This window comes from Hyaena hyaena, unplaced genomic scaffold (genome assembly GCF_003009895.1).
Source record: "Hyaena hyaena isolate Hyena2069 unplaced genomic scaffold, ASM300989v1 scaffold_223, whole genome shotgun sequence".
NCBI lineage: Eukaryota > Metazoa > Chordata > Mammalia > Carnivora > Hyaenidae > Hyaena > Hyaena hyaena.
Window position 1 is genome coordinate 2,343,542 of NW_024080856.1, and position 25,772 is coordinate 2,369,313.

A 25,772-nucleotide genomic window follows, 5' to 3' on the forward strand; every position below is an offset into this window, starting at 1 on the left:
CACTCACTATACGGCACCCCTATCCATGAAATTCATGTGGAAGATTTACAAGGAGACAGTTTACAATTGCCGAAAGGTAATTGATCTGTCTGGCCCTCCTTCATCTTACAATGGTTTTAGGGAACTAACCTCCCTGCACTTCCAGGTTGCATTATTCAGCCCCTTGGGACGAGTAAAAAAATCTGACTCCCACACTATGGTGTTTCATTCATATCCCAAAAGAGAGGGAAACCATCTAAGGTAAGACGACACCCAAAGCAGAGAACAAAGACAGACAGACAGAAAAGCTGAGAATCTAAGAAGGCACACTAGTTTTATATCTCAACATAAAGACTAAGGAAAGAAGGATCCCAAACAACTATTGTCTGTGTGTATGTACACACACACACACACACACACAGATATGTTAAATCTGTGCAAGACTATATATGTAATTTTGTGGTATTTGCACAGACCGAGAGAACAAAGTAGCATATCCAGAAGTAGGTTCAATCACATATGGGAATTTGATAGTCAGAGGAGTGTTTAAAACAATTAAAAATGTTCATTATTGAAGAAATGATTCTAAGAAAAATTTAAAGCAATCTGAAAAAATAGGTTGGATTGGTACCTCATAGTTTACAGCACAATAAAAACCTAATGGATAAAATAATTTTCAAAAAAGAAAAGAAAAAAGAAATCATAAATGACCAGAAGAAACTACAGGGAAATTTCTTTGGTAACACCAGAATTTAAAAGGCATTCCTAAGTATGACAAAGCACAGAGACATACAAGAAGGGAATTGAATTGGACTACATAAAAAATTTAAATTCCAACATAGCAAAAAACAAACAAACCTAACAAAAAGCTTCCAACACATATCACAGAGGTCTAAGTTTTGCTAAGAATTTCTAGAAGTCCCATGGTAAAACCAAAAGAATAGAAACATGGATAAAGAGTATGAATAACTGGCTCAGAGAAAAACATGGTTTTTAAAGCTTTCTTTTAGAGCAATATAACTATACATATGGTTATTAAAGCTTTCTTTTACATATGGTTCTTAAAGCTTTCTTTTAGAGCAATATAACTATAATGTATAGCATAACTGTTAGATAAAATGTTAATATAATAATCTCATACACACCATATTGACAAAGCTGTGGAAAAAGGTATTTTCATATGTGTTTCTTAAGAATGTAATATAGTTGGCTTTTAATGGTATAAATTCAATGACATCTGTATCTATCAAAATTTAAAAGCATATACCCACACATTTACTAAGGAATCTCATGTTTAGGAATATGTTCTACGTATAGAATATAGATACAAATATAGTTATAAGGGGTCTATATTTATTTGTATGTAGTAATGTGTGCATGATATTCATTGCATCAGTATTTATAACATAAAAACCCTGAAAACAACCTAAATGGAAAATCATCTGAGATACATAATTATATTTCAAGGACTTGGGCAGGACAGTGTTTATAGTACATGAATCCTGTATTTTTTTAAAGCTGCCTATTATTCAATATACACAAAATATATTCTAATATTAATATACAGTAAAGTATTAAAGTTTTTATTTCTAGGACCAGAGAAATAATAAGTTCAGAGTCAAAGTTTGAAGAATATAATCAATGAATATCCTTGTAAATATGGTGCTTTATTTATGTGCTTACTATTTAAAAAAATAAGCAATATTTGAAGTCTCTTCATCTTCTAATTAGTGGAAACTTCTTGTGGGCTATTCCTACTGTTTTTTTTAAAGCTATCCCATCCCTAGGTACATCTGAATCTCAATATACATTCAATTTACATGTACTCATAGTGGGAAAACAAAGTCACAAGGAAAAAGACATTAAAAATTTATCCAAAATTTTACTTTGTGTAGTGTGATTGTGGATAATGTTATCATTTTTCTTCATTTTCTTAACTTTCTGTACTAAACATATATAACATTTTTATAAATAGTAAAATAAGTGATAAATAAATTAAAAGATTTTATATGCTACACTTAAAATACTAAGATGGGGAAATACATACTCAACTGGCACTAATAAAAAGAAAGCTTGAGTAATTTCAAACAAAACATAATTCATAGTAGAAAATATATCAAGGGTGAAGAAAGGAATTTCAGAATAATAAAACAGTCAGTACTCCAAGAAGAGACAATAATCTTTTTTTTAAACTTTTTTTAAGTTTATTTATTTTATTTTATTTTATTTTATTTTACAAATAGTTATTGTCAAGTTGGTTCCCATATAACACCCAGTGCTCATCCCCACAAGTGCTCCTCTCCATGCCCATCCCCCCCCTACCCCCCACATCCATCAGTCCTCAGCTTTTGTCAGCATTCAAGAGTCTCTCATGGTTTGCCTCTCCCCCTTTCCCCCACCATGTCCCCCCTTCTTCTCCCCCATGGTTCTCCATTAAGTTCCTCCTAATCCTCCTATACGTGCAAACATATGATATTTGTCCTTCTCTGCCTGACTTATTTCGCTCAGCATAACGCCCTCAAGGTCCATCCACATTGCTACACAAGGCCAGATTTCATTTTTTCTCATTGCCATGTAGTATTCCAGATACAATAATCTTTCATCTGTATGCACCTAATAACAGGGTACAAAAACAAAAGAGGCAATAATTAGTAGAACTACAAGGTAAAATAGATAAACCCACCATTATATTTGGAGAAGCCAAACACCTCTCTTTCAGTAATTGATAGAGCAATTAGACCAAAAATTACTTATAATAGAAATGACCTGAGCAACACCATCATTCAACTTGATCTGATATTTATAGAATACTGCATTCAAAAGATAGAAAATAGACATTCTTCTTAGGCTCACATGGAATATTCACAAAGATAGACCATATTCTGGCCTATAATACACACCATAACAAGTTAAAAAAAAAACAGTGATTATACAAAGTATATTGTCAATCCAAAATTAAACTAGAAACCTCTAAAAGAAAGATAGATGGAAAATCCTCAAATATCTAGAGATTAAATAGCACAAGTTGCATATGGATCAATCTCTCAAGGGAAATTTTAAAATACTTTGAACAAAACTAGAAATATAATTTACCAAAATTTGAAAATGCAATAAAAGGGGTGCTCAGAGGAAAATATGTATCATTAAGTCACATATTATAAAATAATAAAGAATAAAAATAATGATCTCAGATCCACAATGGGAAGCTAGAGCAAAAAAAGCAATTTGAACAAGCTAAAGGAAAGAAATGATAATAAATAAAAACAGAAATCAACAAATTTGAAAACAGAAAATCAAAAGAAAGAAACAGTGACCAAAAGTTAGTTCTTTGAAATGCTAAAAAAAACTAACAAACCTCTAGACAGAAAGACAGAGAGAAGGAGAAGATACAATTATAAATAACAAATGTAACAGAGGAATTATCATTACCAGTTCTATGGTCTTTAAAATAAGAATAAAGGAATACTATAAACAACTTATTGGGCACAGATCTGTTAACTTAAATGAAATGAACCAATTACTTAAAAGATGCCAACTACCAAAACTCGCAAGGAAAATTAATCTTATAAGGCCTATATCTATGAAATAAATTAAATAATTAATACATTTTCCAAAAAGAAAGCACCAAACGCAGATGGTTTCACTAATAAAGTCTACCAAGTATCAAAGGAATAAATGACACCAATTGTCCACTATTTTCTTCAGAAAACAGGAGCATAGGCAACACTTCCTGACTTATTCTATAAGAAGAGTACTATTCTAACCAAACCAAGACAAAGACATTACAAGAAAACTACAGATCAGTATCTCTCATGACACAGATGTAAAAGATCATCAACAAACTATCAGGAAATTAAATGCAATATACAAAAAAATTGTATACCATAACCAAGTGGGATTTATTTCAGGTATGCAAAGCTGGGCCAACACTCAAAAACCAATAATGTAACACACTATGTCAAGAGACTAAGGAAGAAGTCACATGATCACATCAATAGATACAGAAAAAGCATTTTACAAAAGTTAACACCCATTCATTGTGAAAACTCTCAGAACAGTATAAGTAGATATGAACTTTCTCAACTTGATAAAAATCATATAACAAAAATAATAGCATATCATATATATATGAATACACACACACACACACACACACACATATGACAGCTAACATCATACTTAATAGTGATAAAAATATCACTGGATACTTTCTTCCTAAGAGCAGGAACCAAGAATCAGTGTCCTCTCTAACAACTCTTATACAGCATAATAATGTCAAATCTAGATTGTGTAACAAGACAAAAAAAAAAAAAGATATAAAATACAAGGAAAGAAAATGTAGAAATACAAGTACTTTTTTCACAGGTGATGTTATTGCCCATGTAGAAAATTCAAGAGTTAACAAAAATTTCCTGGAATTTCTTAAACACTAAACATAGTCTGCCATGCAATCCAGCAGTCACGTTCCTAAGTATTAACCCAAATGATTTGAGAACTTATGTCCACATAAAAGTCTGCCCATTATTGTTTATAGCAGCTTTAATTATAATCACCACAAAGTAGAAGCAACTAAGCTATCTTTTAACAAGTGACTAGATAAATAAACTGTAGTGTGTATTCATACAACAGAATATGATTCAGTAATCAAAAGAAATAAGTAAATAAATGAAGAAGCAACACATAAATCTTAAAAGTATAATGCTAAGTGAAAGGAGCCACTTTCCTTAGTATAATGCTTCCTGAAAAGGCCATGTACTGTATAATTCCAACTCTGAGACATTCTAAAAAGGCAAAGCTATAGAGACAGTGAAAGATCAGCGTTTGCCAGGGATAGAGGGCGAGTGGAAGAGGGTTACGATGGTGAGGCACAGGACATTTTTGACAGCAGTGAAACTATTCTGTATGATTCTGTTATTGTGGATACACGATAACATAAATTCATCAAAACCCATGAAAGTTTACAACACAAAGAATTAACCTTAATGCATAAAAAAAAATTATAAAATCATGTAGGAGATTAGGGGAAATTTCAGTATGGAATGAAGAATGTGACAAAACAATCTAATTGTATTACAACTGTATGAAAAACCACACTAAAGGGAAGCAAGAAATGTTTATGGCCCAATTAACTTTAGAAATGAGTGGAGTATGTAAAACTAAAGACAAAAGAAACTATATATAGTCATTTTAATGTAGCTAATAAAGCTGTTTTCCATGGAGGTATGGGTTAAAAATTCTGATTTTGCTATATGTGCATAATGAACTTGAACAATTAAGCAAATGGATGTCCAGTAGTGATAGCCAGATTTCTCAGTGGGTTGGGATGTGAATTCGTAGATAAGCAAAGGGAAGAGGCTTGAATAACCCAAATGATGATGATTATAGTTTGAGACATCAGCATGAATGTTTACCCTTAATATAGATCTATATCTATATTATAAATAAATAAGGGTGTCTATAAATACAGAAATATTTGTAGTATATACACAAGTTATGTTAGTACATATTCACTAACTTTGTTCTGTCAGCTGAGAAACCCTAGAAGTAACGACACCCCAGTAATAATGAACACAACTGGTGCTCAGTTCTTTGTTTATAATACCATTCTCCAATAAAAGGAACCAGGTACCCTTGGAGAAATGGCTGATTCTGTAACTGGTACAGATAAACACAAGAAGAAAGTACCGGGGGGAAAACTCATAGTGATGGGAGTTTGCCAAGGAGCACATAAGCCAACTAAACCAGCACCAATGGTCAAAGATGGAACAAGTTGAGCAACGAAATAAGGTTTGGATTATAATAAATATTAAAATACCACAGGTCTTTACTGATGTAAATGATAGAATAAACCAACACATAGAGTAGAAAAGAAAAATCTGCCACGCAAACTAATTCCAAATAATATATGTAGATATTCCATCCTCAAGTCCTTAAAGGTGCATTGTGTACAGTGACTTCTTTCCAAGAAGTATAGTATGGGAAGGGGGGGGGGGGGAGAGTAACTTTAGAATGGAGAGTTGACAAGCACCACCTAATCCAAATAATCATGATCAACATCAACAGTGGTTAGTATGCATTCTTGACATAATGAAAATTATTCTTTATTTCTGTCGTCTCCTTCTCTGAACCTCATGACTTCAGTCTAATCACAGAAAAACATTATATAAACTCATATAGAGAGACATTCTACAAAACCTCTTACAAGTACTCCTAAAATTGTTGAGGTCATCATTGACAAGTCAAGTCTATGAAACTGTCACAACCAAGGGAAACCTCAAGAGACATGAGGACAAAATGCAACGTTGTATTCTGGATGGATCCTGGGAAAGAAAAGGGACATTAGGTACAAATTAAGAAAATTTTATAAAGTATAGACTTTTTTCAATAATAATGTATTAATGTTGGTTCATTTATTTTTGTAATGTACAACAGTAATATAAGCTGTTAATAATACATGGAAAACTGGGTACAGGTTATATGGTAACTCGGCACCATCTTCACATTTTTTCTATAAATCTAAAACATCCTTAAAAAATAAAATTTATTTAAAAAAAACTAAATAATAAAAACATTTTGTTTAAATAAAGACATGAAAGCAAAGACTTAAGTGAGACAAAAACCTCTACTCAATTAGAGTGAAGCTTCAGGACCTTGGGGTAAAGACAATAGGGTGATGACTTGTAACAACCTTCTGACTATAAGATAAAATCAAATGATCAAAAAATAGTACCTCTTCAAAAATTCTTCAGTAATAAAAAATAAAGGGGGAGGGAAAAATTTAATACCATGAAATTAAAATACATTAGCATCCAAATAAATAAATGAAATTCTATAGCAAAGCTAAGAGAGGAGAACCAGCTCCTAGTCTTACTACCACCATATATGCCATAAAATGAGCTGAAAATAATCTCTAGAACTTCCATTAATATTCTGAAATCAGGTGAGAAGCTAACTATGACATGAGAATCCTTATATATTTCCCTAATCCATCTGAGTAGAAGTAAAAATGGATGCTGGGGCTGACATGCTCTGAAAGCAGGGAAAAGTGAGTTCGGAACTGGAGAAATGGAGTTTGGAACTGTAGGAATTTGTTTCGCCATGGGGCATATTCCCCCAATAGGCGTAATAACTTCTGGTACGAGTATTTAACACAGTATCACAATACAGAGTTGAGCCCAAACTGAGAGAATCTCTCCTATGCCACACATTATTCCCTCCTTTATCATTCCTTCAGATATAGAACAGGCTCTAACACATAATTAATATAGTAGTTAGAACCATGGCCATGGAACCCTAGAACCAAAAGGTAAAAGATCACCAACAATATGGTAGACAAAAGAGAAAGTAAGCAAAAATAAAGAAAATAGCCAAAAATATCAACAGAGAAAACCACCAGGCTAAAAAAAAGGAAAGTAAAAAATTATGAGTGCGTGTGCACATGTACATATATACACGTGTATTTCTCTCTATATATGTAAAGGTATATGAATATAAATAAAACGGAAGCCAATCCTCAAAAGAACATAACCCAAAGGAAGGAACATTTCCACAAGTGTTTTATGTAGTAAGAACACAAACTCAATAAAAATAAAACTTCAAAGAGGATATAACAAAACAAAGATTAAGAAGAAAATGTCGACTGAAATAAAGACAAAAAGCATTATCATGGGGCGCCTGGGTGGCTCAGTCGGTTAAGCGTCCGACTTCAGCTCAGGTCATGATCTCACGGTTAGTTGGTTCGAGCCCCACGTCGAGCTCTGTGCTGACAGCCAACTCAGAACTTGGAGTCTGTTTCAGATTCTGTATCTCCCTCTCTCTCTCTCTCTGACCCTCTGCTGTTCATGCTGTCTCTCTCTCTATCAGAAATAAATAAAACATATAAAAAAAATTTTTAAAAAGCACTATCACTACAGAGCAAATAAATGAATTAGAAACAAGAAGAATCAAAAAATATATTTTGATTAAAAGGAAAAGGTTAACAAATGGACACATAAGGTTAACATAAAAGGTTAACATATTAACAAATGGAAATATAAAAGAACAGATATTAAAGTAGTGAGAGAAAAGCTAACAGTTGAGAAGGAGGAAAAAATTCAGTTTAAAAGTTATTGTTGGTGCTGAAGTAAACAAATCAATACATACAACCCAAGTAGAATACAGTAAATGAAAAATGTCCTAAAATGGCAGAAAAAAATACCCTGACTTTTCAGAGCAAAAGACCAAAATCTATTCCATGGACACTTAACAGAAAATAATGACCACTAAATTCTTTATTGGCATAACATATTATATTCCAAAGCACACAGAAAAATTAAGTTATCAAAAAAAGGGTAAATAACAAACTGGGTAGGGGAGCCAAATGGCTTCACAATTTTGCAAAAACAACATGGAAACAGTGAAAATAGTGGTTTTATTTAAAAAAATTAACATTATACATCTGGAAAATGTAAAAAGAATACACAACAAAAACTAAGAAGTTGGGGAAAGTAGACTGAAGGATGCCCTCATTTCTTTTCTTTGCATAATATATTTTAAAAGGTCATCATTTCAGCCACTTTGTGTGTTTTGTAATTTCTTAATCTTAGAAAGATCTTTCAAGAACAAAAGAATCATCAGCTTTCCAAGTGTCAAGTTCCAGCTCTCTATATAATAAATATGTACATAGTATAATCTGAGGATTATCTCTACATTGACCCACTGTTTTTCAGTTAACTCCTTTGCTTCCAGAATATGCATATGAAGTTGGATGTATTTTCAAGGAAAATAAACCAAAATCATGTAACTATAAATTCGTTCATTAGAATTGCTTTATTACTCTAGGACAGAGGTTGTCAAACTTGAAAAAGACCAGGTAATAAGTAGTGTAATCTTTAGTCATAAATACTAAACTCTGCTTTTGGAAGAACAACTCTAGACCATAAATAAATGAACAAGTGTGGTGGCTATGTTACAATTAAAAAAGATTTACCAAAAGAGTCAACAGGTGGATAAAGAAGATGTGATGCATATACATTCACACACACACACACACACACACACACACACACACATACACACACACCGAAACATTGTTCAGTCATTAAGAAAAGAATAGGATCTTGCTATCTCCAACAATATGGATAAACTACAGGTTATTAGGCCACTATAGGCTAAGTGAAATAGGTCAGACAAAAACAAATACCCCATGATTTCACTTATATGTACAATTTGAGAAGCAAATAAAAAAAGAAAGAAATGAGCAAAAAATAAATAAATAAATAAATAAAAATAAAATAAAAACCAGAGAGGAAAAACAATGTTTTTAAAGTTTATTTATTTTGACAGAAAGAGAGAGAGCAATGGAGGGACAAAGAGGAAGAGAACCCAAACAGGGTCTGCACCGTCACCATAGAGTCCAACCTGGGGCCTGATCTCAGGAACTGTGGGATCAGACCCTGAGTCAAAACCAAAGTAGGACACTTAACCAACTGAGCCACCCAGGTGCCTCAAAATAGACTCTTAAATACAGAGAAATGATGGTTGCCAGAGCAAAGGTGGTTGCGAGGAAGGGTTTAAAAGATGAGGGGCACCTGGGTAACTCATGATCCCATGGTTAGTGGGTTCGAGCCCTCCGTCGTGCTCTGTACTGACAGCCAGCTCAGAGCCTGGAGCTTGTTTCAGATTCTGTGTCTCCCCCCTCTCTCTCTCTGACCCTCCCCTGCTCATGCTGCCTCTCTCTCTCTCTCTCAGAAATAAATAAAACATTAAAAAAATTTTAAAGATGAAGGAAATTAAGATGTATAAACCTCCCATTATAAAACAAGCCAACAGAGATGAAATTTACAGCATAGTGAATACAGTCAGTAAGATTATAAGAATGTTGTTGGGTGGTTCATAGTGACTACACTTATCTTGGTGAGCAATGAGGAATAAATGGAATTGTTGAATCATTCTGCTGTACACTTGAAACTAATATAACACGGTATGTTAACTATATTTCTATAAAAAAAAGTAAACTGAAAGAAAAAAAAAGAAAACAGGTAGCAGACAGGATATAGCGCTATGTGGTAGTTTCTATATCCTTGTTCCAAATCACAGCTTTGTGTGTATCATGACAGAAAAGACAATTTAGTAAAAATTTTCTAAAACCACTCAAACCTTTTGTTTACATTTTATGATAAATGTTTATTGTTAAAATATGTGCACATTGTTTGTTTGGTTGTTTTCAGTTTATTTGGGGAGGGAAGGGGCTGAGGGAGAAGGAGAGAATCCCAAGCAGTCTCCATGGTGTCAGAGAGGAGCCAGAGGTATGGGCTTGATCTCACAAACCATGAGATCATGACCGGAGCAGAAATCAAGAGTGAAACGCTTAACTGACTGAGCCACCCAGGCACCCTTAACATATGTCCCTCTTTTTATATGTACTATTTTTCACACAACAATGTATTAAGAATTTAACATCTTTTTTTTGTTTGTTTTTTGTTTTTTTTTAAGAATTTAACATCTTGATGTTTACACTTAATGTTACATTATAATTAGCACACAATTAAAACTTATAAACAATGGGTCTTAATGCACGTGTAAAATTCTATCTTATGGGTATTTCAAGATATACTTATCCATGCTGTAGAGTTGGGTATATGGATATTCCACTTTATTCCTATAATGTAATGCATAAATCAACATTTTTGTACTTAAATCCTTATTTTTTAAAATGAACACAAATAAATGGAATTACAGAATATTAATATTTTTGAGGCTTGCAACATACTTTTTAAAATTCTTTTAAATTCCCATCTATAGCCTCTGAGAGGTATCCATAAAAATTTTACAGTTACATAAGTTCATAGTGGTTCAATTAGGAACCACTATCCCATTAAAAAATAGAAATTTAGATTACAAATTAATTTTTAAATTACTACATCCAATTCAAACTGTGTATCACTTGGCTAAAAGAAGTTTAAGCGTTGCTCTATGGCAGGACAGAAGACATTTATTTTCTCCAGATTTGGGGCTACAGAGGTAAGCACCACAGCAAAATCTCAGAGCAGCATAATTAATCATCATGGACATTTCACTGTCAGTGAACATAAATCAAAAGGCAAGCACTTTTCCTCTCTGAGTGATATGAAACCAGCATAAACATGGAGAGAGAAATCTGATGCTTGTCAGTGGCTGATATGTATTTTTTCACTTCTCCCGCAAATAAGTGGTAGAATGTTGCACATGAATACCTTCTACCCTATGATTTATTTTCTTTACCACATATTACTCAGATAGAGAGAAACTGGAGCAGAGGCTTTCTCCCAGCAACTTGGTATAAAAATGACAACAAATAAAATAATCTAAATATCAATATAAATTGCCCAGCAATACACCAGCTTAAAATGATCATGGCTCCTTCAACTGCTTGGAAACATTGTCTACTTCAAAGCACAGGTGTAGAAGATTCTATTTTTCATTCATTAAGGAATTAAAAAGACTACAAGCAACACATAAACTGGATCTCCTAGACCCAGATTAAAATCTCATTTTTGTCAGCTATTTCTATGTGATTTGAGACAACTTAACTATTCAAACCTGTTTTTCTTCCATGCAAAAGGGAGAAAATATCTGTATGTCATAAATTGTAATTAAGAATAATGAAGATAACAGACACTAAAGGGACTACCATTGACCCTGGAAAGTAAGTCTCAATCAGTGTTGCTTGAATCAGAAGCTCTTCCTACATTCAAGGAACCAAAAACTTTTATGACATCAATCTCAGTAATTTGGTATCTCTCAGTGATGGGAAGGGTCAACTTTACCTTTATATTTCATTGACTAAAAGAGTTTGAATAGTATTTTAAATCATTAGAGTCCTGATTATAATGTGTCTGCAACTCTTAGATAAATAACTTTATTTAAAGACTCATATGCAAATTCATGCTTCAGGACAGTGCTGTTGAAAGTGAATATTTAGAGGGGGCAAGATGGCGGAGAAGTAGGGAGCTCCATGCATTTCACTTGCACCCATCTCTCAAACAGAGAAGGCTTGAAGTCGTAGGACACTGAGCCACAGGAGTTTGGGAAGAGAAAGAGACAGAATACACTGGGAAGGAAACCTCATAAGTGGGTGAGTGCGAACTGGGGAAGATAAAAGCGGCCAGGACTCAGAGATAGGGAGGGAGGGGAGGGAACACAGCTTGCGTGCAGCTGCTGTGAGTGATGAGCTGCTGCCAGCCGTGGTGAGCTGCATAGAGTCAAGGGGAAAGGAAAGAAGCTGAGATTGCTCATAGAACCATCCCTGGAGGAGAGAAAAACCTCGGCTTGGAAAGAGAGTGTTTATTAGTTCTGGCTGGGGTGCTGACTTTGAACTAGGTGCCCCCGGTCCCAGAAGGCTCCAGGAAAAACTGCTTTGCAGCGCTCCTGGCACCATCCCCAGTGGCGGTGGTGTGGTGGCTGAGGCGCGCTGGCAGTGGCACGGCGGCAGCAGCTTCATGGCCGCTGCAGGCCTGAAGCTGCTACGTTCCTGGGTGCGGAGGCCTTGGATCTTAGGTTGTATCGCTGCTTGACCCCTGGTGGACACTTCCCCCACCCCCAACTCAACCCCCTGCAGGAGGAAAGTAGCGACCTTCGGGACTGTTTCTGGCGGTATAAACAAAGCCAGCCAACTGGGACCTGGAAACAAGGTGGGGTGAGGGGCATAGAACTCAGCCCACCTTGGCTAAGTCCTCAGCACAGGGAGATCAGACCCAAAGGAGTGATTTGCAATGCTTGGTTGAGAAGGGACTGGGGCAACACCATTTTTCTCCCCATAACCACCATGGCGGGGCCTTACAGAGCAGCCAGTGGACACAGTGGAGGTGAGACCTGCCTACACCAAACCATGCCATCCCCTCCAGAGAGCTGTTTGTTGTTGTTGTTGTTGTTGTTGTTTTACCTGAGCCTGGGGCAAGACCAACATGGATGCACTGCCATGATTTATCCTAGACAATCCTTTCAATTCAGACACAATCTCACTTTTCTCATTCCTAACCCTCCACACTGCTGGTCTGGCGCTCTGCTCACTGATTGGCTTAAACAGTCACACTTAATCCATTCCCTAGATATACATGCTACACCTCCACTGCTACCTTTTTCTCTCTGGAGTAATCAGATTATATAGTTTCTCTGAGTGCCTGTTGGTCTCTCTGCCTTGTCATTTCATTTCCAATTTCCCTTCCTCCCTGCCCTGTTATTTTTCTCTTTGTATATACTCTTCCATCAACACTGCATACACCTGGCTCTTTATTTGTAGCTGGGAATTCTGGTTTTATGCCTCTAGACTGTCCTTTGTCTTTGGGTTTTTTCTTTTTTCTTTTCTTCTTTTTTCAATTTTTAATTAATTTGAATTTTTATTATTTATATTCCCTCCTTCCACTTTTTTTTGTATTGCTTTGTATTATGTCCCCTCCTTTTTTTTTCTTTTTCTTTTTCCCTTTCATTAGCGTGTTTATTGGTTTTGTCTGTGCATTTGTGTACTTTTGTTCCCTGTGTGGTTGTCTGCTTTCTTTTTCCAGAGCTACCTCAAGAAACAAGCCAAAGTATACATGGTGGAGAGTCCCAAATACCGGTATGAGTAGGGAAACAAAACAACCAAACTCTCAACAAGAAATCGAGAGACACCATTCAAAGAACACTTCCTGAATGGACAGGCCCTGAATGGTCAAAGTGCCCTCTTTAATACAGCAGAACTCACAGGGCCAGAGTGTACAACAAGCTTTTAAAATTAACAACAGATAGAAAGCTAACCAAAATGATGAAACGGAAGAACTCTCCTCCAAAGAAGTTCCAGGAAGAAATGACAGCTAAGAACTGCTCTAAACAGATATAAGCAACATAAAAGAACAAAATTTAGAACAATAGTCATAAAATTAATCGCTGGGCTTGAAAAAAGCATGGAAGAAATCAGAGAAACTATTGCTACAAACACTATGGAGCTCAAAAATAGTTATGATGAATTAAAAAATGTGATAAATGAGATACATAATAAAATGGAGGTGTCCAATGCACAGATTGAAAAGTCAGAAAGGAGAATAAGTGATTTAGAAGACAAAATCATAGAAAAAGAAGAAACTGAGCAAAAGAGAGATGAACTGATCCAGGAACATGAAAGAAGAGTTTGAGAGCTCAGTGATACAATCAAATGGAACAACATCCATATCATAGGAATCCCAGAAGAGGAAGAGAGAGGGAAAGGTGCTGAAGGAGTCCTGGACCAAATTATAGCAAAGAACTTCCCCAACGTGGAGAGGGAAGTAGATGTTGAAATTCAAGAGGTACAGAGAATTCCCCTTACACGTAACTTGAATCGATCTTCTGCATGACATATCATAGTGAAACTGGCAAAATATAAGAAGAAAGAGAGAATTCTGAAAGCAGCTAGGGAGAAAAGGGCGCTAACATACAAAGGGAAACCTATCAGAGTGGTGACAGACCTATCTACTGAAACTTGGCAGGCCAGAAAGGAATGGCAGGAGATCTTCAATGTGATGAACAGAAAAAATAGGCAGCCAAGAATCTCTATCCAGCAAGCCTGTCATTCAAATAGAAGGAGAGATCAAAGTCTTTCCAAATAAACAAAAATTGAAAGAATTTGTCACAACTAAACCATCCCTACAAGAAATCCTGAGGGGGACTCTCTGAGGGAAGTGTTGCAAGGAACACAAGATACCAGAGACACCACCACAAACAGGAATCCCACAAAGGACACAATGACTCTAAACCCATATATTTCAATCATAACACTGAATGTAAATGGGCTGAATGCTCCAATCAAAGGACATAGGGTATCAGAATGGATTTTAAAAAATCCATTCATTTGCTGTCTACAAGAAACGCATTTTAGACTGGAGGACACCTTCAGATTAAAAGTAACGGGATGGAGAAATATTTATCATACTACGGGAAGTCAAAAGAAAGCTGGAGTAGCTATACTTATATCAGACAAACTGGACTTTAAATTAAAGACAATAGCAAGGGATGAAGAAGGGCATTATATAATAATTACAGGGTCTATCCATCAGGAAGAACTAACAATTATAAATGTCTACGCACCGAATATGAGAGCACCTAAATATTTAAAACAATTAATAACACACAGAAACAATCTTAAACATAAGAATGTCCTAATAGCAGGGGACTTTAATCCTCCACTTATAGCAATGGATGGATCAACTAGACAGAAAATCACTAAAGAAACAATGGACCTGAATGGCACATTGGACCAGATGTATCTGACAGATATATTTAGAACTCTACATCCTGAGGCCATGGAATTCACTTTCTTCTCAAGTGTGCATGGCACATTCTCCAAGATAGATCACATACTGGGTCAGAAAGCAGCCCTCAATAACTATAAAAGAACTGAGATCATACCATACACACTTTCAGGCCACAATGCTATGAAACTTGAAATCAATCACAGGAAGTAGTCTGGGAAACCTCCAAAAAAATGGAGGTTAAAGAACACCCTAGTAAAGAATGAATGGGCCACTCAGGCAATTAGAGAAGATATTTAAAAATATATGGAAACAAATGAAAATGAAAATACAACAATCTAAACTCTATGGGATGTGGCAAAGGCAGTCCTAAGAGGAAAGTACATTGCACTCCAAGCCTATTTCAAGAAAATAGAAAAAGAACAAATACAAAAACTAACAGCACACCTAAAGAAACTAGAAGGAGAGCAACAAGAGCACCCAAAACCCAGTAGGAGAAGAGAAATAATAAAAATCAGGGCAGAAATAAACAATATAGAAACCAAAGAAACAGTTGAACAGATCAATGAAACCAAGAGTTGGTCTTTTGAAAAAATAAACAAAATTGACAAACCTCTAGCCAGCCTTCTCAAAAAGAAAAGAGAAAGCACCCAAATAGACAAAATCATGAATGAAAATGGGCTGATTACAACCAATCCCTCAGGAATACAAGCAATTATCAGGGAATACTATGAAAAATTATATGCCAACCAATTGGACAACTTAGAAGAAATGGAAAAATTCCTAAATACACACTCACTACCAACATTCACATGGGAAGAGATAGAAAAATTGAACAGATGCATAACTAGTGAAAAAATAGAATCAGTTATCAAAAATCTCACAACATATAAGAGCCCCAGGTCAGATGGCTTCCCTGGGGAATTCAACCAGACATTTAAAACAGTTAATACTCATTCTTCTCAAGCTATTCAAAAAAATAGAAATCGAAGTAAAGCTTCCACACTCATTTTATGAAGCCAGCATTACTTTGTCCCAAGCCAGACAGAGACCCAGCAAAAAAAACAAAACAAAACAAAAAAAAAGAACTACAGGCCAATATCCTTGATGAATACAGATGCAAAAATCCTCATCAAGATACTTGCAAATCAAATCCAACAGCACATAAAATGAATTATCCACCAAGATCAGGTGGAATACATTCCTAGGTTACAGGGCTGGTTCAATATTCACAAATCAATAAATGTGATACATCACATCAACAAAAGAAAAGATAAAAACCATATGATCCTGTCGATAGATGCAGAAAAAGCATTTGACAAAATACAGCATCCTTCTTAATAAAGACCCTTTAGAAAGTTGGGAAAGAAGGAACTTACTTAAACATCATCAAAGTCATCTATGAGAAGCCTTCAGCTAACATCATCCTCAATGGGGAAAAACTGAGAACTTTCCCCCTGAGATCAGGAACACGACAGGGATGTCCACTCTCACCACTGTTGTTTAACATAGTGCTGGAAGTCCTAGCATCAGCCATCAGACAACAAAAGGAAATCAAAGGCATCAGAATTGGCAAAGAGGAAGTCAAACTTTGACTTTTCGCAGACGACCTGATACTCTACATAGAAAACTCGACAGACTCCACCAGAAGCCTACTAGAACTGATCCAAGAATTCAGCCAAGTTGCAGGGTACAAAATCAATGTACAGAAATCGGTTGCATTTTTATACACCAATAATGAAGCAACAGAAAGAGAAATCAAGAAACTGATCCCATTCACAATTGCACAAAAAAAACATAAAATACCTAGGAATAAACCTAACAAAGGATACAAGAAATCTATATGATGAAAACTATAGAAAACTTATGAAGGAAACTGAAGAAGACACAAAGAAATGGAAAAAACATTCCATGCTCATGGATCGGAAGAACAAATATAGTTAAGATGTCATTACTACCCAAAGCACTCTACACATACAATGTAATTCCAATCAAAATTGTACCAGCATACTTCTTAAAACTAGAACAAACTATCCTAAAATTTGTATGGAACCACAAAAGACCCCGAATAGCCAAAGTAATATTGAAGAAGAAAACCAAAACGGGAGGCATGTCCACCCCAGACTTTAGCCTCTACTACAAAGCTGTCATCATCAAGACACTGGCCAAAAACAGGGCCAGTGGCTGAAGAATATTAGAGCAAAAGATAGTTGCAACCGCTTTACAAACCTTTCTCTTTGCTATTGTAAAAGAAGAATCCCTCTGTGAGTCCGCCATCATTCCCATTTATAATTATATGGTATCTTAGGACCAAGTTTTTCCAGAAGTAGAATCTGAACCAATGATTTGAATAAAATAATCTATTAAGAAAATTCTCTCAGGAGAAACCTTTAAGTAAGTGGCAAGAGGGGGATAGAAAAGAAATAACAGCCAACAGGAGTTTGACTTCAGATAGGAGTGTAGACTCTGTTTGATCCTGCTGGGAATTCTGAAGTTTTAACATAAATCTTCAAGTCTATCTCTCTGGATTCAATGGAGCACGGCTTCTCTGCTGATACATCAGAAAGTCATTCTGTCAGAGTTAGCCTGGGGTAGGAGGGAGGTAAGTGATCAATCATCTCTGACTCTTCCTAAGGAACATGGGGGGTCCAGACCCAAGAACCATCCTCTGACGATCATAAGTGTTTGCTTTTAGTCGCAAAATGTACAGAGGCCAGGAGAGGGATAGAGGAGGACTTAAGTGAACACCAATTTATCTAATTATTAAATCTTAAAATATTTTTAGATATATGTTTATATACTTTTTTAATTTGTACTTGTTTGTTTTTTTTGCTGTTGTTTTTTTTTTTTTTTTTTTTGAGAGGAAGAGAGAGAGCAAGCAGGGGAGGAGCAGAGAGGGGGGATTGACAGAAGATCTGAAGCAGGTTCCATACAGACAGCAGAGAGCTCCATGTTGGGGGCTCCAACTCACAAATGGAGAGATCATGACCTGAGCCCAAGGCAGACGCTTAACTGACTGAGCCGCACAGGTGCCCCTTAGACTTATGTTTAGATCACAACAAATATGGCTTCCCCAATGGTAGATAAAGTTTCTCTTCATTACATGAAGTTATTTCTCTTCATGTTCCACTGCCACATTCACCAAGTCATTCAGTGTGTTTATAATTACATCTTATAATCAAGGGCCTCTATAAAAATGACTTACTTGATTGAAGTAAAGGGATTAACTTGATTTTCACTGATTCTACACTGCCCCATTGTCCCACAGTAATCCATGTGGCTCCAAATTCCCCACAAATGGAGGAGAAGATCCCTAAAGAGAATATGCAGAACCATCCTCTTCTTACTATACAACTCAAAATGTACTTCTTCCTAGGAATAACGCATCAGTGGTCTTAGGTTGCATCTTCATCTGGAGACAAGCCGTTTCATTCATGAGAGAGTAACTCATCAGCAAAAATTTAAAAGTGGAAGAATGGACCATTCTGAAGAGTCTCATAAATATTTATATAAAGATTCTTCCTCAGCCTTCACCAATGTATTTTCAAATCTCAAATATGTAGATGCCTCTTCACTGCCAAAGGGAACGTTTCTTCACTAGTGATCAACTGGTGCTCAACTTAATTATTTAGTGGCCTTTGGTTGAATTTGAGAAGCAATTCCCCTAGTTATTTAAAAAAATGTTTTCACTTAAGCAAGTGAAACAATGCCTCATCTTTTATTTCCATACCTGGAAAGTGAACACTAGCGTATATTGTTTTCATATATAATGCTGCCACCTCCCTCAAGAGCATAGAACACTACCGGTGAGTGGAAACTGTTGTTTTATATCTTTTAAGCATAAAAAACAAATTGCATGCCCCATTCAACCAAAATTTTGGGGATCTTCTTGAATTACTACTTTAAATAATGTTTTTATAAATTTCCTTATTATAATCCGTACTTTCATACATCTTCACTAGCATATTTCTTGTATGTCCTCTCTATTTCTACAAGACTTTGTGTGGGGTGCCTGGTTGGCTTAGTTGGTTAAGCGTCCGACTTTCGCTTAGGTCATGATCTCACGGTTCCTGGGTTCGAGCCCCGCGTCGGGCTCTGTGCTGACTGCCAGCTCAGAGCCTGGAGCCTGTTTCAGTCTGTGACTCCCTCGCTCTCTGACCCTCCCCTGCTCACGCTGTCTCTCTCTCTGTCTCCTAGAAATAAATAAACATTAAAAAAAAAAAGAAAAAAAAACAAAAGACTTTGTGTAATATTTCTAATATTTTGACCAACCCCAAGTAAGCTTCTATTTTCTTTTGGATTGCGGGCAGGAAGTGCTGCTTTGGACGGTTTGTAAATATGCTCATTCCCTAACCTAAAACTAACGTCTCAAGGTCCTATAGGAAGAGAAAACGGAATGAGTTGGTGTGGACCTAAAATACTCCTTTGAGACACTTAAAACAACTTTAGCAAGGAATGTAATAAGAGAAGCAGAAAACCACAGGGATCAGGCTAAGTCATGACACTGAGCCACACTATGTGAATGTGTTTACAACACATTCCTATTATATATATGTTATACTGCAATGCAGACTTTTAATGAAATGGAGTAAAACATTTCGTAAAAACATTAGGGAGCTGATATCTAAAGTATGCCCTTCTCTAAATTACTGTAATTGAAATTATTGTTAGGTTGTCAGAAGGGTGACTTCAAGAGTTCCCTAATTGGTCCCCAGGCATGCCAAGATTTCACCAGATAATGAAATTCTTCCATTAACCCATGCTCCCATAACTTCCCCAGAGAAAACTGGTTGTTTTCAGGTTAGCGAAGATGTTAAACCTCACACTGCTCTGTGTTTCTGATGTGTGCATTGATGCAGGAGAGAGAAAGGTTTAAATGTAATTGCTTGTTCTGTATCATGGGCTTTTCTGGTGGGTAGGTGAGTGGGTGGGTGGGTGGGTAGAGGAGTTACCAGTAAGTCATGAATCCCAAAGACATTCAGTATATTTTTAAGAACAGAAACATGGACCTCTACATAATTATATTGTTTACAAAGATGTATACCAGGCAAGTCTATTTTTTTTTTCTTACTTAAGTTCTATATATTTGGTTGCTGAAAAAGCCAAGCACAGAAGAAAAAAGCCTGGTTGCATATGATATCTTGCTCCGGGTTAAAGATTTTATTCAACAGTTACTGTGCTTACTTCTGTGAACTTGCTTAGACATACATGACCAGAAATTTCTCCATGTAAAATCACCATACTACTAGCAACCCATTTCCACATGCCAAGTCCAAGATCACATTATTGAGGAAGATAAATCTAAGTACACTTAGAAAAATGAAATGAGCAGCAAAGAAGTGACTGAGCGGAAGCCCACTGATTCTCTTCACTTTTCCAAAATTATGACTTTCCTCACCATGAAACAAAATGGCTACATATTTAGAGGAAGACAAAGAAAGAAAATGGATGCTAGAAAAGAGAGAGAGAATGTGGATAAAGGGACAAAGGATCATGCTGGACTCTTAAAATCAGTACTCCACCTGCCTATATATTTTTAAAAAAATTTGTATGGAATTACAATTTATTTCCTAAATGTTTGATAGAATTTAACCAGTAAATCAAGCTTAACCTGAAATTCTATGGGATACATTTTTAAAATCTGCTTTTTATTTTAGAATAATTTTAGATTTGCATAAAAGTTGCCAAGATAGTACAAAGTCCCCATTATCCTTCACGTGATTTTCCCTAATGTGGGGCTTTTCCACCTTAGCACAATTGACATTTCAGGCTGGTTAATTCATTGCTGTAGAGGCTGTCTTATGCATTATAGGACTTTTACTAACATATTTAGCCTTTACCCACTAGATGCTGGCAGCACCGTTGCCCCAGTTGTGACAGAAAAAAATGTTTCCAGAGGGCAACAAAATTTTCCCTGGTGGACAATCACTACCCTGTTAGCATCTCACACAACCATAGAACATTTGTAAATCTAATAAATTAATCCCGGTGCATTACTATTAACTATAAACTATTCAGAGTTCAACAATTTTTCTATTAGCATCTTTTTTTCTGTCTGTCTGAAGATCCAGTCTAGGATATCATACTGTATTTAATAAGGAAAGCATGTGAATTACAAATAAAAAATTTTTAATTGATTTAGGCTTATTCACCCTATTTCTTCTGGGGTCAGTTTTGGTTTAAAAAAAAAAATTCTCTCAAAGACTTTGTCCATTTCATCTAAGTTGTTAAATGTATCACCCTACATTTGGTTGGTCATGTTATTTATTCCCTTTTATTACCTATAGAATATGCGGGAATGTCCAATATTCATTTCTGATGGTGGTAATTTATACTTTATCTCTTGTTATTTGATCACTATGGCCAGAGGTTTGCTTGGTGTGTATTTTATTGAACCTTTCAAAAAACAAGCTTTCAGTTTTAATTATTTTCTCTATTGGTCTATTTTTTTCTCTTCTCTTTACTATTTCCTTCCTTCTGCTCTTGTTTAACTTGGTCTTCTTTCTCTAACTTTTTAAGATGAAAACTTAGATTTTTATTTGAGATCCTTCTTCTTTTCCAATATAATTTAAAGCTATAAAGAGATATAAATACACTTCTAGCCACTTTGGATATATCCCAGAAACTTTGGTTTTTGTATTTTCATCTTCATTTAGTTCAAAATAACCTTTGTGTGTGTAATTCTCTTTCCACCCATAGGTCATTTAGAATTGTATATTTGATTTCCAAATGTTTGGGGATACTCTGGACGTTTTTTTCTGTTAATAACTTATTGTTTGGTAGCAAATGTTCTCGTACAAGTTCAATTCTTAAATGTACTATGTTGTTTTATGACCCAAGATACGATTATCTGGGTAGATATTACATGTGCATTTTAAAAGAAAGTGTAGGGGCGCCTGGGTGGCTTAGTCGGTTAAGCGTCCGACTTTCGCTTAGGTCATGATCTCGCGGTTCATGGGTTTGAGCCCCGCATCGGGCTCTGTGCTGACTGCCAGCTCAGAGCCTGAAGCCTGTTTCAGTCTGTGACTCCCTCTCTCTCTGACCCTCCCCTGCTCACGCTGTCTTTCTCTCTGTCTCCTAGAAATAAATAAAACATTAAAAAAAAACATATTTGTTAAAAAAAAAAGTGTAGTCTGCTTTTGTTGGTTGAAATGTTCCATAAATATGAATTTAGTCAAATTGATTTATAATGTTTATGAAATCTTCAATACCTTTACTGATTTTTGTTCTACACGTTTTATTAGTTCTAGGGAAAAGAAAGTTGCAAATTCCTTCTATAATCACAGATTGCCTACTTCTCCTTTCATTTCTATTTTATGTCAGGTATCCTGAAGTTGCTGTTAGGTGTAGACACTTTTCAGATTCTGGGTCCTCTTGAAGAATTAACCCTTTGTCTTTATGAAATGTCCTCTTTATCCCTGGAAATATTCCTTGATCTTAAGTCTACTTGTATAATATTTATATTGCCACTCCAACATTTTTATACTTAGTTTTTTTCATGGTATATCATTTTCAATTTTTTTACTTTTTATATATTTGTGTATTTATTTTTGAAGAAGGTTTCTTATATGCAGAATATAGTTAACCCATGGGTTTGTTTTACCTAATGAAACAAATTCATTTGCCTTCATTTTTCAGATTTTTTTTTCCTGGTTATAGAATTCTAGGTTGACAGTTTTGGTTTTGGTTTCATTTCAATATCATCAAAATCTTGTTCCCTACCTCAATGGGGCAGGACAGATTCCAGAAAAAGACTCACATACATATGACTGATTTCCTACAAATGTGCCAATGCATGTCAGGGAGAAAGTCTTTTAAACAAATTAATTTGCAACAATTGAGTAAAACTATGTACCTTCTCTCAATCTCTTTTGCAAACTTCTTTTCAACTTGATATCTGGATGGTCTTGAGTTTGATTCTAGGCTACTTTTTCTTCTCCAGCATTCTTATAACTTAAGAGCTTCTCAGAGCCTGGGAGAAAAAATTAACCTCACACCTACCTCACACCAAACTCAAAAAGATTACAACATGGATCATAGATCTGAATGTAAAGCTAAAACTATAATGTACCAAGAAAAAATAGGATAGTTATTTGTGTCCTTGCAGTAGACAATTAGTTACTGGGAAAAATAAAAAATGGAGAAATTAAACATTATCAAAATGAAAAACTACTCATTAAAAGACATGATTAAGAAATGGAAAGATAAACAAAGCCAAGGAAAATATTCACAATATATATATTTGACCAAAGACTAGTGTCTAGATTATTTTAAGAACTCCTAGAAATCAATAATAAAAAGACAAGCCAGTAACAAATGGACAAAACACTTGAATAAATATTTCAAAAAAGAAGATAAGTTTTATCATTTTCTGGTTTATATAATTTGTGATGAGAAGTTTGTGGCCATTCTTAGTTTTGTTTCTTAGAATATGCCCTATTATCTGGCTGCTTTGAGATTTTCTCCTTAATCACTGATTTTTGGAAGTTTTATTATGATTAAGTGTCAATATGAACCTTGTGTGTGCATGTGAGTATTAATCTTGTTTAGATTTTTTCAGCTTCTTAGATCTGTGGCTTTATAGTGTTTGACACTGTACTGTGGAAACAAATACAAAACTTTTTGTTGAATATTGCTGAAGAATTTGAAAGTGCTCTGATTTGTTCAACTAGACTTTCTGTTTTCCCCTTTTGTGATTTTTAGTACATGTTACCTTGTCAGAATGCTTGATATTATTTCACAGGTCACTGAAGTGTTCTGCTTCTTGCAGTTCTTTCTCTTTGTGCTTCATGTTGATAGTTCCTATTTCTGTGTTTTCTAATTTACTCATCTTTTCTTCTATAGTGCCTAATCTTCTGTTAATCCAATGAAAGTTTTCTTTTAGATATTATTTTCTTAATTCTGAAATTCCATTTGGTTTATTTTTATATTTTATTTTTCTTCCCTCGTGTGTCCTATTTTCCTTAGTCCTCTATATTACACTGATAATAACTGTTGATAAGTCTTTACCTACTGTTACTATCATCTCTCCCTCATCAGTTGAACTGTTTAAGTGTTTTTTTTCTCCTATAAATAGTTTGTTTTCCTTCTTCTTTGAATGTTTTTATTTTTGATGGATGATGGATGACAGATATTGTGGATTTTATAGTGTTGAGTGTTAAATACTGGATTTTACCGAGTTTCCTGAAAGGGAGCTAGAATTTTTTCTGTCAAGCACTTCAACAGGTATTACAAATCTATTTGATCCTTGCAGGGTTTGCTTATGAGCTTTCAAAGGAGTGTCTATTGTAGCCTTTACTGTAGGGATAATTTAATCAATGTGCCACCACCCTGGAGTTTCCAGTATATTCTATGCTGATTCAGTGATTTCTCTCCACACTGGCTGGTCGGAATTCAAAAGGCTCATGCCTTGTATGAACTTACGTTTAAAGCTCCCCAGTAATTATTACTTTCCTTCCAGCTGTTATGTGCTCAGTCTCATGGAACTTTACCCTACCTGTCCACATACTGGTATCAACTCAAAAATATGACAGAATTTTTCTGCAGGTCTCCAGTGCTTCCTTTCCTTTTCTTCTCTCTCCTGATCCTCTCCTTTCCTTTCTCTCTCACTGTGCAATTGCCTTCTGTCCCATGCTCTACACTTAAATTCTAGCTACCACAGCATTCATTCCTGAATCCTGAGCTCTGTCTTTTCAACTCAGCAAGATCAATAGGCTTTGTTTGGATCCTTCCTTCCTATACCACAGTGGAGAATGTGCTTCTAGAAAGACAGATGGAGTACACCTAGGATTCATTTGTTTGCTTGCCTTCTCTCATGAATCACAGTCCTATTTTGCCTGCCACCGAATAATCAAAAATCATTGTTTTATGTATTTTATCCAGTTTTCTATGTATTGACAGCAAAAGGCCAAGTCCTATAACAGATGCTATTTTATAGACATAAATAAGTCGCCATGCAGCCTTATGATGTAGCTGTTTGCCTCCACTAATTTTAGTGATGACACAACAAGTGTGTTGGATGCTGCACTGGGTAATGTCTTAAAATAAGTCAGTTAACTTTAATTGATATGGGAGGCTGTGCTTCTTTCCAAACATTCAGAGTCCAAAGGTCATAAGGGTTGAAACTAACTAATTTGATCCTACTTCTTTTTGCCTCTTAGTTGACTACTCTTGCTACTTCAAGGAACAGTATCTTATTTACAGAGACTTATGGATAACGCCTCTGAAACTCAATTTATCCATGTAATTTTCCATTTCTAGTATATTTTTTCAGTTTCACCTGTTCTTACCCTCTGCTTTGAGAAACTGTAGATGTTAATATGCTCACTTAACAGATAGAGCTCTCTGAATCTCAGCTGACCTGTCCCAAGACTTTACAAGTAGTAAACGACAAGAGAAAGTAAGGAAACAAGAAACAATTATATCTCTGAGAATCAAGAATAACATCCCTTCCATTAGACCTAGTGGAGAGCAGTAGTTATTTAACTAATTTGTTCAAGAAAGCAAATCTTAAAATAGTAAATTCTTAATTTAAATTAACATCGTCAATCTACTCTTCCAGCTCACCCTCTC

The 25,772-nt window shown here is 35.4% G+C and overlaps 1 long non-coding RNA gene across 2 annotated transcripts in view; it reads right to left on the reverse strand.

Annotated features, from left to right (window-relative positions):
• Positions 1-2,487: 2,487 nt before the first annotated feature.
• The window catches only part of LOC120239100, a 105,106-nt gene continuing 81,821 nt past the window's right edge, over positions 2,488-25,772 (reverse strand). For both annotated transcript variants that reach the window (XR_005530364.1, XR_005530363.1), the window contains one exon: positions 2,488-2,592. This is a non-coding gene — a long non-coding RNA (uncharacterized LOC120239100). The remainder of the gene's footprint in view (positions 2,593-25,772) is intronic.